The 13,972-nt window shown below is 40.7% G+C and overlaps 1 protein-coding gene across 3 annotated transcripts in view; it reads right to left on the reverse strand.

Moving 5' to 3' along the window:
• Cdh20 (cadherin 20) overlaps positions 1–10,722 on the reverse strand; it is a 199,202-nt gene extending 188,480 nt beyond the window's left edge. For 2 of the 3 annotated variants that reach the window (XM_040272407.2, XM_005323017.5), the window contains exon 1: positions 10,591–10,721. The gene's annotated coding sequence lies outside the window, so the exon portion shown is untranslated. Of the gene's footprint in view, positions 1–10,590 lie in introns of all 3 variants that reach the window. The other variant, XM_040272403.2, reaches the window with a different exon arrangement.
• Positions 10,723–13,972: the final 3,250 nt, after the last annotated feature.

The following is a 13,972-nucleotide window of genomic DNA, read 5'->3' on the forward strand; positions in this document are numbered from 1 at the left end:
ATGTGACTATTGGAAGGTTCCTTTTCCTGCTTATTCTATTTTACTTACCACGATGACTCTGAATAGGTAGGTTGGAGAAAATAATAGATCTTGTAAATTTCAAATACAGTAAGGGCTAGAACTCCTTGGGGAATTTCTGATACATTGTTCCATCTGATATTGGTGCACAGCCTCCCGCAGGGCAGTCCTACGCATGTCCCCCTCTGATGACTGCTAACTCACTATTGCAGGGAAGTGCACTCCAGTGTAGGACAGTTCATCATTAGGAAGCTCCTCATTATTCTGGGGTAAAATATGCTGCCCTGTAGTTTCCATTCAGTGACCCTGACGTAGGCCTTTAAGGCAATAAAATTACTTTCTGTTTTACATGAAGATATTTTCTGATACTTGAAGTTGACTGGTAGGGTCCCTCCAATTCTTTTCTATGCCAGGTCTTCCACTTGAAGGCCTTCATCCGTTTCTTCTTTGAAGTGGTGTTGTGGCCATTCTAGGCCAGTGGCTACTTTTCATAGGCAAAACTCAGGTAGAATGTGCTGAGTAGAAGAGGACATTGCAGCAGGTGCATCCTGCCCATGACAAAGCAGAGCAGGAATGACTCATTCCTGGAAATGGTGGAACCCTGTATCCAAAGGCCTGAGTTCCAGTGTGTCCTCCTGAGCTGAATGGTCTTAGGTGTACCCTTAAACCTCTGCATGGTTTGTTTCCCTCACTGGCATGTGTCCGTGTTAAGTTTCATTGTGTTCGATCTAGCACAGCCTTTTTGACCCAATTTATTCAGTTATTATCTATTATTCCTTCTGGTTTCATTGAATTTGTAAATATGATTGGTGTACCATAATGTGTATCTCCATGCCACTAATTAAAGCTAAATGTAATACATGGAAAGTTCAGACAGAGGCCCACAACAACATGGAAAACCTGTATTAAATTAACCAGGACTTATTGAAGAAGTATTTGTTGGACACTGACTATGTGCTAGGTATGATGCTGGTCTCGAGGAATATAAAGATGAATAAGAGAGTTCCTATCCTTGTATTCCTGGAGTCTCTTAACTGGAATTTAAATTTTTTTCAATCATGTTCCAGCTTTTGTTGGTAGACATATATAAACATAAACAGCAATCTTTTGGTTATCTGGTTGGGGCCTCCAAAGGAAAGGAGTTTAAGGGAAGACTTGATCTTATCGAAGCCATGTTGACGTCATCATTGTTTTCTTAAGGATTTTAACCAGTCTTTTGCAATTCATCTATAATGTGGCTAGTATCACTATGAGAACTATTTATATTGTGATTTGGAAGGTGAATATCCAATCCTTAAATTGACAATACGTGCTTTAATAAGTGATGCATGGAGTCTGAGCCTATTATAAAGTTCTCAAGTAGGGGTAACCTTGGGCTCCTTAGGGGCACTTGGTAATGCTTAGCGACAGTTTTAGTTGTTCCAAGCAGCAGGATATGATTAGCATCTCATGGGTAGAAGCCAGGAAAGCTATTGAATGTCCTACAATGCACAGGGCACCCTTTCTCCCAAACAAAGAATTGGCTGGGCAGAATGTCAGCAGTGACAACAAGGCTGAGAAACCGTGCAGAGGAGAGGCAGTGTAGGTGAGTGGTCAGATTCAAATGTGGGAGTGGAGAATGCTGGGTTTGAAATCTGCTTAGGGTAACCATTTACCTTACACTTTAGATGCATCTGCAAAATGATGGTGATAACAATAGTGATAGAGAAGGTAAATGAGGCATGTGAAACACTTGACCCAGGGGTTGGCATGGAAGTAAGGATTAAGTAAATGGTAGGTAGTTTCATTGCCTTCTCTCTCAGGACAATACATTTTAATTGATGAGTGAAATATATAGATATTTATGAAGAAATGTATAGCACTTCAATACCATGAAAAAGTATGTCGTTTTCCTGTGTTTAAAGAAATAACCCTGAGCAGTTTGACTTCCCAGTGTTAGCCAGCTCCAAGAATCACATGATATCCTCAGTGCCGAGCTGCCAGAAGTATTCCAGTGAGATACTGAACTGCCAAATGGATTAATTTTTTAATGACTACTCAAGGATTTTATTTCCAAATATGAGCACATCTCACATTTTTAGACTAAAATAAATGTTCCAGCATCCAGGAGATGAGACTGTAGGCTGGGCGGAAAAGTTAGCTTTAACTATAACCCTTCAAAACTATAATGTCAACAGAGATGTGCTTTGGTAGATACTATTTTCTTTAAGTATGATTTGATACTAATGAGAGCCCCCAAATATTATTTAACCTTCATTTTTTTAAAAGATGAACACTCTGGGTCATTCTTGCCAGTTTGTACCAAATATAGGCATAGCTTTACATTTTTTAATCTCCTAAAAAAGCTCAACTGTGGCATTTGTTTTTGATGATATAATGATGATGCCTTTGCAAATTCATACTCCATATGAGGCCTTTGATGCAGGGAATCAAGGTATTTGAGAAAGACAGAGATTGAAAATTGTATCTTTTCTTACATTAATAAAATGCAGAGAAGATGCAATGGATTGTAAATGTTTGGACCCCTTAAAATTCACACCCTGAAATCCTAACTCCCAATATGACAGTATTAGGAGGGACTTTAGGGAGGCGGTTGTATCATGAGGGTGGAGCCCTCATGCCTTTATAAAAGAAACCCTGGAGAGGTCTTTTGCCCTCTTTTAGTAATGTGAGAGAACAATAAGAAGATGGCAGTCTGCAGCCCAGAAGAGGGCCCACACCAGAACCTGACATGCTAGCATCTATATCTCAAGACTTTGAGCCATTTATTTTGTGGAAAATAAATTTGTGTTGTTTCTTAGTTACTTAATCTATGGTGTATTGTTGCAATAGCCAGAATAGGCTAAAATAAGAACAGAGGAGCCTGTGTGTGGACCACACAGGGATGGCTGTAGCACCCAGTTGGTTCTCACAGATTTTCTACAGACCTTAACAAGAGTAGGCAGGTGACACTGGTGACTCTACATGGCTATTCAAAAGATCTGCATGGAAAAAGGTCTCTGTAGATGCAGAGATTGATCATTTCTGTCTGTTTAGATATTTTATAGAGGATGTTAATAATCTTTCAAAGTAAAAAAAAAACATGTTTGGTGATCTTTACAAATTAAAAGGAATTTTATCTAGATTTGTAAAGATCACCAAATAAAGAAATTTCTAAATGAAATGATTTTAGCCAATTTTTCATTAAATTGCTAAGTGAAATTATGTCTGTTGGTTTAAAACTAATCCTAGTAAGTTCATTAGTTATCCATGATATGTACAATTTGATCCCTTATTAGGACTTGATAAGGGTCAAATACATTGACTTTGTCAAATAAAAGATAATGAATATAATATAATACATATACCATTCCTTTATATTAATAACTTTAATCACAGATTTTCTTAAATATATCTAAAATATTTATGCTCAAGTATATACTTAAAATGTTGTTGAACAGTTTACATCAGCTGCTATTTAGTAAGCCATATATTAAATTACTGATGGAAAGAAGTCAAAGTTCGATTCCATCCAGAAATATCAAGCAGAGTATAATAAATCTGTACCGTACATCTTTTTGTGCTATTTTGACCACAACCTTAACTCTAATCCTAGTAAACAACTCTCTCTGGGAACAAGGGGTAATTGAATCTTCATGCTAATTCTACCCTGGTTTTCTACTGACTATGAGCTCCCAATTATGCCAACATATTGCATTACGTACTATTCTCTGGGAAAACATTAAGATCACCTTGTTCATTCAGCTAAGGTCAGATCTTAAAAACAAAAACAAAAATTGGTGATGTTTTACCTATAGCATTTTAGTTCCTAAATGCATCTCTTTTTCATTTGGGTGGAAGACTAACTGCTTATTTTCATTACAAATTGTATGTAGGTGCTGAGAAATATATTTGCCTCAAGTAATTTCAATGTGAAGTGTTTAGTTTCTGTCCTACTGACAGATGCTGAAAGCATACAACTGCAGTTTGGCCACATGTCAAACAGACTTCTGTGACAACTAGATATAGCCAATGCTATGGAATGAAATGACCCTTTTATTAATTACTCCTTAATTAGTTGATACATCAGAGATCATGCAATAATTTAGTATTAATGAGTCTGATTAAGAGTCAGTACTTAAAGGGTAGATCTGTTTTTCTGACAACTTATAAATAAAAGCTATTGGGTGACAGTACCACCTTTATTCAGAGATACTGTGCATTTTGAACAAGTTGTATATGCATAAACATATTGAATAGTTAGGTAAAACTAAAATTTTAAAAGGAGAAAGCCTTTAAGACTTTAAACTTCCTCATCCCTCTCATGTGTACATCAGAGTATTGCTAATAATTATTACTATTGGTCCCAGGCATGCCTTACCAGTTTAAAGAAATAATTTCTTTGGTACTGGGGATTGAACCCCCAGGGGTGCTGAGCAACATCCCCAATCCCTTTTTAAAAATTTGAGACAGGTCTTACAAAGTTGATGGCCTCAAAATTGAGAGTCTCCTGCCTTAACCTCCCAAGTTGATGGGATTACAGGTATATGTCACCACACTTGGCTTAAATAAATAATTTAAAGTAACAAAGACCAGTAAGGAGTTTGACTTTAAATATAGCGCAACTTCATCTAATTAAAAATTCCATTGATTCAATTTTATTCTTATAAAAATACATCAAATTAAAAAGCTTATACACAGCAAAGGAAACAATCAACAAAATGAAAAGGCCGATTGGGAAATAATATTTGTACACCATATATCAGAGGAGGGGTTAGTATTCAAGTTGTTTATAAAGAACAACTTAATAAGAAGAAAACATACAATCCTATTAAAAATGGACATCAGACTTCTTCAAAGATGACATAAAAATAGCCAAAAAGCACATGAAAGGTGTTCAACATCACTAATCATCAGGGAAATGCAAATCAAAACTATTATACTATTATATTGCTCTGCACCTGTTGAGGTACCTTTTATGAAAAAGATGAGAGCTAATAAATGTTCTCAGGGGTTGGAGAAAGGGGACCCTTGAACACTGTTGGGAATGCAGAATGATCCAGCCATGATGGCAAACAGTATGAAACTTCCTAAAGAAATGAAATAGGACTATGGTATGGCCCTGCAATCTTTTTTTGGTACATATCCAAGGGAAATGAAATTACCATCTTAAAAATATCTGCACATTGATGCCACTGTGGCACTATTCACAATAGACAAATATGGAAACAACCTGGGATTACAGTGCATCAGTGGACAAAACTGTAAATATTTATCCACAATGGAATGTTGTTCAGCTTTTAAAAGGGAGGTGATTATTCCATTTACTACAACATGGATGGATACAGAGAATAAAGTGAATTAAATTGGACACAGAAAGAAATATATTGCATGATCTTTGTATGTGGAATCAAAAAGGAAGGAAGAAAAGATGGTCAATTTCAAAGAGACAGAAGATAAAACATTGATTAATAGGGTCAGGGTTGAAGGTAATGGAGAGATATAAGTCAAAGGATACAAATACAGGAGAAACAATTTGAAATAGACTACAATTAATAGTAGTATATTGTATTCAGAATTTTTGTTCAATGAGTAGATTATATAAGGTGCTCTTGTGAAGATACAGCTCTCCCATGAAAGATTTTGCTCTTTGGACGTGATGGCACTAGTCAGAATGAGCCCCAAACTTTTGATTAGACTGTCAAAAATTGCTAAGTAATAAAAGTACCCTCATTTCAGGAATACCATCTAAGTCTTTGTCATTTGTACTTTTTTTGTGGTATGTTGTGTCATCACCACTTACTGCCGTGGAAGACAATAGTGATATTATTAAAACTTTCCTATGTTTTTAAAAGATGTCACAGTTTATGGCTGCTTTTACTCTTTTACTGTATAGTGATGTATTCCCACACCAAATGTTCTCTCTTTTATGATCCCTAAAATTTAAAAAAAAAATTTACATATACCTGGAGGTGAACTGGACCATTTCTGTTTTGCATTGCACTTGAGTAATGCTTTAAGTTGAATGTTCTCAGGGTTCTAAAATTAAGTCAATCCATATGTAATTAGGAATGTTCTTAACTAGGCAGTCCTGGTTAGCAAGAGATGGGTAGAATATTCCAAAAAACTATTTAGCAAACCATGAATGCAATTAAATGAGAAAAGACCAAATCTCTCTTTAAAATGGGCTGTTGCCATAACTTAACGTGGCAATATGATTTTCTATTTTTAATTTTTGTAGACGGTGCATTCTGTAAAGTAGAATTTTTTTTCTTCTGAGAGCTAGATAGTTCCATAATTTTGAATTACTTATGCTTTTAACACTTCAGTAAGTATTCTGCTTTTGCAATCCCTTTTGATTTTGATGGATAAAAGAAACTAAAGGTTAGTAAAGATACCGTTGTACCTTCTAAACAAAGAGACAAGATGAATATCTTGGAGAAACTAAATATTTCTCTTCTTGAGACTGTATGACCTTACCTTAATTTAGTATGCTTTCTTTCTAACAGTGCTTTTTATTCCCAGAACAATTATACTTAACATCGACATTTAAAGATGTTCCTTTTTTAATTCAAATAGTGAGAACTTTGCCCCATATTCCACGTCAATATCAGGATTCAGGGAGGGATTGAACCTAATGAATACAGGGTTCTTCATTTGCCCCTCAGCAGACACCATGTGCTTAATGCTCTCTATAGTCCATTGCTCATGTCTTCATTTGCAGAAGTCATTTCAGAAGGAATTGATCACAAAGCTATCTTTTAGCAAATAACAATAAGTCACAGTCTACTGCTTATGACAACTGTAGATGCTCAGTTGCTTAAAATCACCTTTATCACTTAAAATAAGTTATTTTTTGCTTCTAAATTAGTATGAAAATACAGGAGGCTATTTCTTCAACTACATATGAAAGCCTAATCATGGCAGGCAGTTGTTTTAAAACAAAAAATAAACATAAAAGCTAGAATGTTTATTTCTTAAGCCTTCTGTGAAGCAAGTGTTGGAAGAGCTCAAAGATCTGATGATATTTGCATACATTTTGACTGAATAGAAACTGAAGTTTGTACCTAATATCTATTCTTTAACACTGGAATTGCCTACTGCATTCATTCTTACTGTGGTTTCACGTGCTATTTTTATAAGATGAGAAATTTTGTCCATATCCAGAGTGCAATATGGAGGGGGAAATGGCAGCAGTGTTTCTCAGTTCTCTAGTATTCTGGGGATATGCTTTTGTGTGTGTGTCTGTCTGTGTGCACCTCTTTTGTTTTTGTTTTTTAAACTAAACAGGATTTCCCAGAGTGCCATCCAAGTAAAACAAATGTATATAGAAGTGATAAATGTTACTTTTCTATATCTGCCTTGCTCTGATTTTCACTACTTTTCACTCCTGATTGCAGCACCATTCGATCAGAATGAACAATTAACTCTCTAATTATTCTAGTCACACCAGCCCACAATGAAATCTTTATTCCGTGTTTACAGCAATCTTTGGCAGAGACTGTCTTGCTGTTTCTAAACTAAGAAGAACTGCCCTTTGGCTCCTCTCAGCATCAGCTGCCTTGGTTTCAGCCCGGGATGCCAATAATCAGACTTCTTCTTCTTCCAAAGTGGACATTTTTTTTTTTGGGTGAAAAGACCTATTCTCATTACCCCCCCATATATTCTGGCTGATTTATGTTCTAGCCATTGCAGCTCTTCCTTCCGTATCTCTTTACATTTTTTCCTTTCTCCATAGACCAACATCAGGCAAAAACCCACTTTAAGTCCAAAATGGTAAAAAATGCTTAAGCAGACAGTGCTCACTACTATGAGGGAAAGAAAAAAATGCGACTATTGGTTTATGGGTAGAGGGAAGTCAAGGAAATCCCTCCTGCTCTTCCAAACTGCTAATTTCCTAGCTCAAAAGGCATTCAATAACTTCTTCACCAGGGGAAGCATACCCACTTTTCAGTGGCTCTCTTGAAGACTTCCAACTATTTACTTAAATTCAACAGCTGCAGTCTTTAAGCAGCATCAGAGCTTGGGGGATACTGACAAACATACGAGGGTCTGTGAGGGCACAGCTAGGCTCTCTGAGGTAGAAAACTATTGCTAGCAAGAGAGGAGTCACTCTCTGTGCACAGGTCAAGGGGAGGCAGGACCTTCACCTAAGGAGGTGGGAAAAGCACCTTGATTAGTCCTTTTGGGACCTTCTGATGGAATCTGCTTCCTGGATCTGAGAGCTGAGGACAATCAGTGCTGAGTCCCTCACCCGAACCTGCTTGGTTGATTTTTCTAGAATTTTTCACTGCTTTGCAAAGACGAGGGCATTTTTAACTTCCCATTCCAGTCTCTAAACCTTATATGAGGATTCCTGAACAACCCTCCAGTCTTTCCTCAGCCCCCAGCACTTAAGATAGTCACATTGCCTTTCCGGTGAGAACCAGGTCATAAAACTTTACCGAGGAGAAAAGGTAGAAGGGGGCGTTTCAGTAGTATAAACACTGATTAAATTCCCAGGCAACTCTCCTCAAACGAAAGATAATTTTTCTACAAGTATGCACAAGAATGTCAAGAATGCTAAGTCATTTTTATGTTTGTACTTTCCTCTTCCATTTTAATTTTACACTGCCACATGGCACACATGCTAAAAATGTATCTCCTTAACCTGCAGTGTAGCAAACTTAACAAAACACTAAAATCTCGTATTTTATAGACTGTCCTTTCCCAGGATGCTCAAAGCAGTTTTATTTTTTTTTTAATTTTTCCCGGACACAAAATTAGATCATCTCATGATAACCATCCTATTAGAAAGGCACGGCTCCTTGTGCATCGGCACATAGGGAAAGTAAGAAGCACTGAAAAGAAAGGTCACATCAAAGTCAGTGGCCTCAGACTAAGCAGACTCTAAGAGATGGGTTTCAATTTATACTTTCCACTTGCTCTTCATTTCTTTCTCTTTTCTCTGGCAGGAAGGGATGTGGCCAGTGTGGAGGCTTGACCTCATCTCCTGCACTCAGCTTAACTCTGCCAGGCTGTTCTCCCACACTCTCGCCTGTTTTCTGCTTGATCAGCTGGCCAAGCCTTGTACCCTGGAGGAGATCTGACCAGAGGCCAAGCCAAGAAGAGGAACCGCAGGTGCCCTTGTGGCTTCCTTTAGTATTGGCCACCTAAACCTGTCCTGGACATGGAGCTTACCCAGTGAGAATGCAAAGGTCACATAAACTAAAAGGAAATGACTTTCCCAGGTTGTATGAACGTGTGAAAAGGGAAAGCTGGGGCAAGTCTGGGGCTGAGGATGGTTATGCCCACACTTCTCCAGTTAGAGGAGCCTGAGGAAGGAGAGTGGATAGGAATGATATTTATATGCATGGATCCAAGCACCTTGTCATTGCTACTTTTTGTTCTTCCTAGGTAGATCCAATTCCCTAGCTGGGTCCCTGACACCACCAGCTCTGAAGGGGTAATTTCCTTTGGTGGAGACACATCAGAGACTAAAGGAGGTCTTTGGGCATTATTTGGGGGAGGGCATGGAGACTCAGTTTCCAGACGATTAAAACAAACAAAACCCCCAATTCTTGCTGGCATTCATGCCAATTAACAGCGCCCATACCACAGTATACTCTGAATCTACCCAGAGACAGATTTCTCAGTTCTTTGGTGCCAGTTTCTCTTACTACCTGTCTGCACTCAGCAGTAGGGAAAAAGGAGGAGTCTGGCGCTGCCTCTGAGCTGCCCTCCAGGCTCCAGCCGCACCCCTGAGGCCACTAGCCAAGGAAAGGCTCCTGCTTCAGCATTAAGTCCAGTCCACAGTGTCTCTTATTGCTGCCCGCAGGCTGGAACCGCGCGATAGTATTTTCTCTGCAAATCTGAAATTTTCACCCTGTCTGACCTCTTCTCCGCCCCCTCATCCCGGCTGTACCCAAATATCACCAACAACAAGCAAAGCCCAACCATCCGCGTGCAATTCAGAGCTTTCCTTGGGAGGGTCAGGGCCCGGAGACAGGAAATCCGGGGAGTTGGTGATGTCCGGCAGGTGGCGGGGACACGAATCACCACTACATTCTCCTCCCACAGCTGAGCTCGAGCGGGGGCGCTGCGCGGGGCGCGGACGCGGACCGGGGCCCTAGGTGCCTGCGCCTCTCTAAATCCTAGACTCTGGCCCTCTTCTCCAAGCGTACCCCAGTGCAGGGGGACGCAGCCTCTCCCCGGGGCAGTCGGTGCGAGGCGCCGCCGCCCGGGAGGCAGGCGAGGGCTAAGCCCAGCCAAGCGCTCCCGCAAACCGCGCTCCAGGGTCCCGGAACACCGTCTCCAGGCGCACACAGCCCGGCTCCCAGCACTCGGCATCTCCCACCTGCCCCAAGGCGCCCCAGCTTCCTGCTCACACAGAGCAGTTCCCTCCTCCCAATAAAGTCCGAGGAAGTCCAAGTCAGCCCGGCCCGTAGGTTCGCCAGGGCGGCGGGGAGTTGCAGGCAAAGCACGGCGCAGCGCTGGACTGCGCGCAGCGCCCCGGGCGCCTTCCCCCCGGAGTGTGGGCTCCCAGGCGCCCCTCGCCGCCCGCGTCGGACCCGGGCACAGACGCGCTGGGCCGACCCGAACCCTCTGCTTTACCTGGCACAGCCGGCGACTCTCGGGAGACGTTCAGACTCCTCCGGGGGCGGGTGTCCAGCTCACATCGCTGCCTCCCCCACCGGGCGGCCGGTGTCCTGCTGGGTCCCTTCGCCCCGCTCGCGGCGCTGCCCCCGCCCCCCACCCCCCTTCCCCCTCTGTCAAAAGTGTCACAGCTTTTCTGCCTCCGGATGTTTCACAAAGTCTCCGCGCGGCCACCAGGAGTTGGGGGGCAATGCCAGGCGCGCTAACTCTGCCGATGCCCTGACCCACCCTCCCGCGGTCCCGACACTCCGCCCGGAGGGTGAGAAGAGCCGCTTTGTAGTTGTCACTGTCCCCCGAGCTAGGTGCTCTGTCCTCTTCCCCTCCCTCGCGCTTTCCCCAGCCCGAGTGGCTGCCGCCTGCCTGTGCCACGGGTCCTCATTCCCCTGCTCATGAATATTCTGACAGAGGCTAATGCTGTTGAAGTAAATTGAATTAGCCAATTGGTGCCAGGATTGTGCGCTCCTTCCTTCTGAGGAACTGTCTGGAAACCCAGCAGATGAAAGCAATTAACGTCCGGTTGGCACCCTGTGGTTCAGACCAGTGAGGGGCAAAATGGGTTAATTCTTTAAATGCAGTTTAAATACCGCATTTAAATGTTTAAACTACTGTATTGGCTGAGCGTAAAGGAAATGCTAAAAGGAAGAGGGATGAAAGGGGGGGCCTGTGGGGGGCAGTACACCTAAACTTTCCCCTGAAGTTAAAGTGACGACTTATTTTGCATAGATTATGGATTCTGGATTTTGGAAGAAGCAGTCAATGAAGAGAACAGAAAATGACAAGCAAAGAGGATCAGAAAGGAGATAAGTATCAGCCCCAGTTTAACCTTGACCTTGAGGATGCAGAAGACTCAATTTTCAGAGGAGGGGTGTGGTTGGAAACCCCACTCATCAAGAATGATAAGAATTTTTCCAAATGCTCAGTTCTCTTTTGTCCTCAGCAAATTCCTATAGTTTTAAGCCTTTGAGTTAAGTGGGGTTGCGGACAGATTACACTAGGGGCCACAAATTTCGGAGGAGGAAGTGGAGACCCTTGCCCCATGAAGAGCCCCCCCCAATCATACCGTGCTCTGATAGGGCCAATCTACAAGGCAATGTTGGTTGGTTCCATGATTAAGGCTTTTGTTTCTGGGACCAGATGAAGAAAGTCCACAGGGAGAACTGCCTCTTTCTTTCCTGACCCCTATCCTAGAATACCAAGTTATTGATTATATGACTTGGGCTTAGCAGGTGAACAGAGGGGGAATCTTTGCCCAGTTCTGCATCTACATCACTTTACAATCATCCAGTGAGGTGTTTTTAGGATCTCTTCCCCACCACCAATTTTCTAAATACAGAAAGTTATTTTGGTTGAATTGGTAGGTTACTAAATGAGCTACTCCTGCAAGTGCTTTGTGGCCAAGTGATCTATATAAACAACTGATAAAATTATGTATATAAATAACTGATAAAAATTCCCAAGTGTGTAAGAGTAGAAATTAGTGCTGTGATTAGAGCACTTATGTCATGTTTAATAGACTTCAGCAGGCCTAGAATTAGGGCTGGTAATTATAACAGTGATTATTAATATTATAGCATCTAATGTTTATTGAGGACTTTAGTGACAGACATGTGTTAGATGAATCATCTCATTGAATCCATGTACTTTATTCAGTACATACTATTATCTTTCCATTTTAATAGATGAGACAGGTGAGACTTCAAAAGGTCACTAGTGTACCCAGGTCACATAGTTTACAAGTGGTAGAGTGAACTTTGACCCAAAGTAGCCTAATCAATTGGCCAGGGCCTTTAGGTCATCAACAGTATCAGTTTCTTGGTATTTTACGGAAATGACCTGTCCTTAGTGATCAATTCCTTACAAAAACTTAGAGGGGGATTTTTTTTTCTTGCTTTTGGAATGGTGTTTTAGTCCATTTTCTGTTGCTGTAGCAAAATACTTGAGATCAAGTAGTTTATAGGGAATTGAAGTTTATTTGGCTCATAGTTCAGGAGACTAGGAAGTCCAAGGGCATAGCATTAGCATCTGATGAGGGGTTCTTACTACATTTTTAATAGTATAATTTTAGGGGTAAAAGTGATAAGGATAAATGTTTGAGTTCAACAGTTGTTGAGTATCTACTAAATGCAAGACACATATCTGTTTAAATGCTTTCTGCTAAAATTCATAGTTAAATAATTTTAAACAGGTGAAGATTTGCCATATAACATTCTCTGAAACTTTTGGTCAGTGAAACCCTAAGTAAAAAAATACACCAGTGTTTTCACCTTGTATTAAATACTTATGACTTTCCCCCTCATGATTTCTCCCTTACAATGCTCTGTTGGTTCCTCCTTTTATAGAGAGAATCCTCTTAGGATTTAGAAGTCACATTTCACAGGAAAGTCTTCAGATGTTGGCATGTTTATTTATGTGAATATGTTAACATGATTTTAGAGCCCATAAAATATTGTCAAGCTGAGTGCTTTCCATATTTCCTTAAGAGTCTCAGCAGGCAGTCGGGTTGGGGACTGCCAGAGTCCTGGGTGGGACACTGACCCTGGGTGGGGCCTGCGTGGCTGTCTTGAAGAAGCTGTTCTCCTTTGGAGCAAAACAGAGTAGTGCCTATGCAAGATGGAAATTATAAGATCCTATTTGTTGAGTACTTGGATGTTTGAAAATTGCCCTCCCATATGCTGTCTCGTTCCACCCTCCCAGCCACCCCATGAATTTAGCTTTGTTGTCCATATTTAATTGATGAAGAATCTCAAGCTAACAGACATTCAGTCATGCTCAGAGCTTCTCTTTGGAAGGGATGGAATAGGAGTCTAATTCAGGGACAAAGTCACCTTTTCAGTGAAGCCATCTTTGACATCTCTCTCTGCCCATCCTCCCTCTGCCCCTTCTGCACACAAGCTTCTTTTTCCAGAAGAAATAAAATTCTCTCCTTTGTTCTCCTCTAGGACTTCTCAGATGTGTAAAGAAATAATTAGAATACAATGTGTTGTCTCTGCCAGTAACCAAAAGCAACCTGAAGTCAGGGACTTTGTCTTCATCATGTTTGCATCTTTACATTTAGTACTGAGAGATTCCACCAACATCAATTCTAGCCTAATTAAAAAAAAATATTCTACTGACTTTACTGGGCTATTAGGATTAAACAAAACAACTGGCAGGTGCTTTGAAAATTTAAAAACAGCACACAATAATATGATTGTTATCCAAAATAAATTCAGAAATAAATGCAATAATTTTAGCCTTGACCTTTTGCTGATAAATCTTATGGGTGAGAAAGCAGTTTGATAATTTTTATGTCAGCTCCTGTTATTTAGGACATGGATGGATAACACTCTCTCAAATTATA

The sequence above is a fragment of the Ictidomys tridecemlineatus genome, chromosome 13 (genome assembly GCF_052094955.1).
Source record: "Ictidomys tridecemlineatus isolate mIctTri1 chromosome 13, mIctTri1.hap1, whole genome shotgun sequence".
NCBI lineage: Eukaryota > Metazoa > Chordata > Mammalia > Rodentia > Sciuridae > Ictidomys > Ictidomys tridecemlineatus.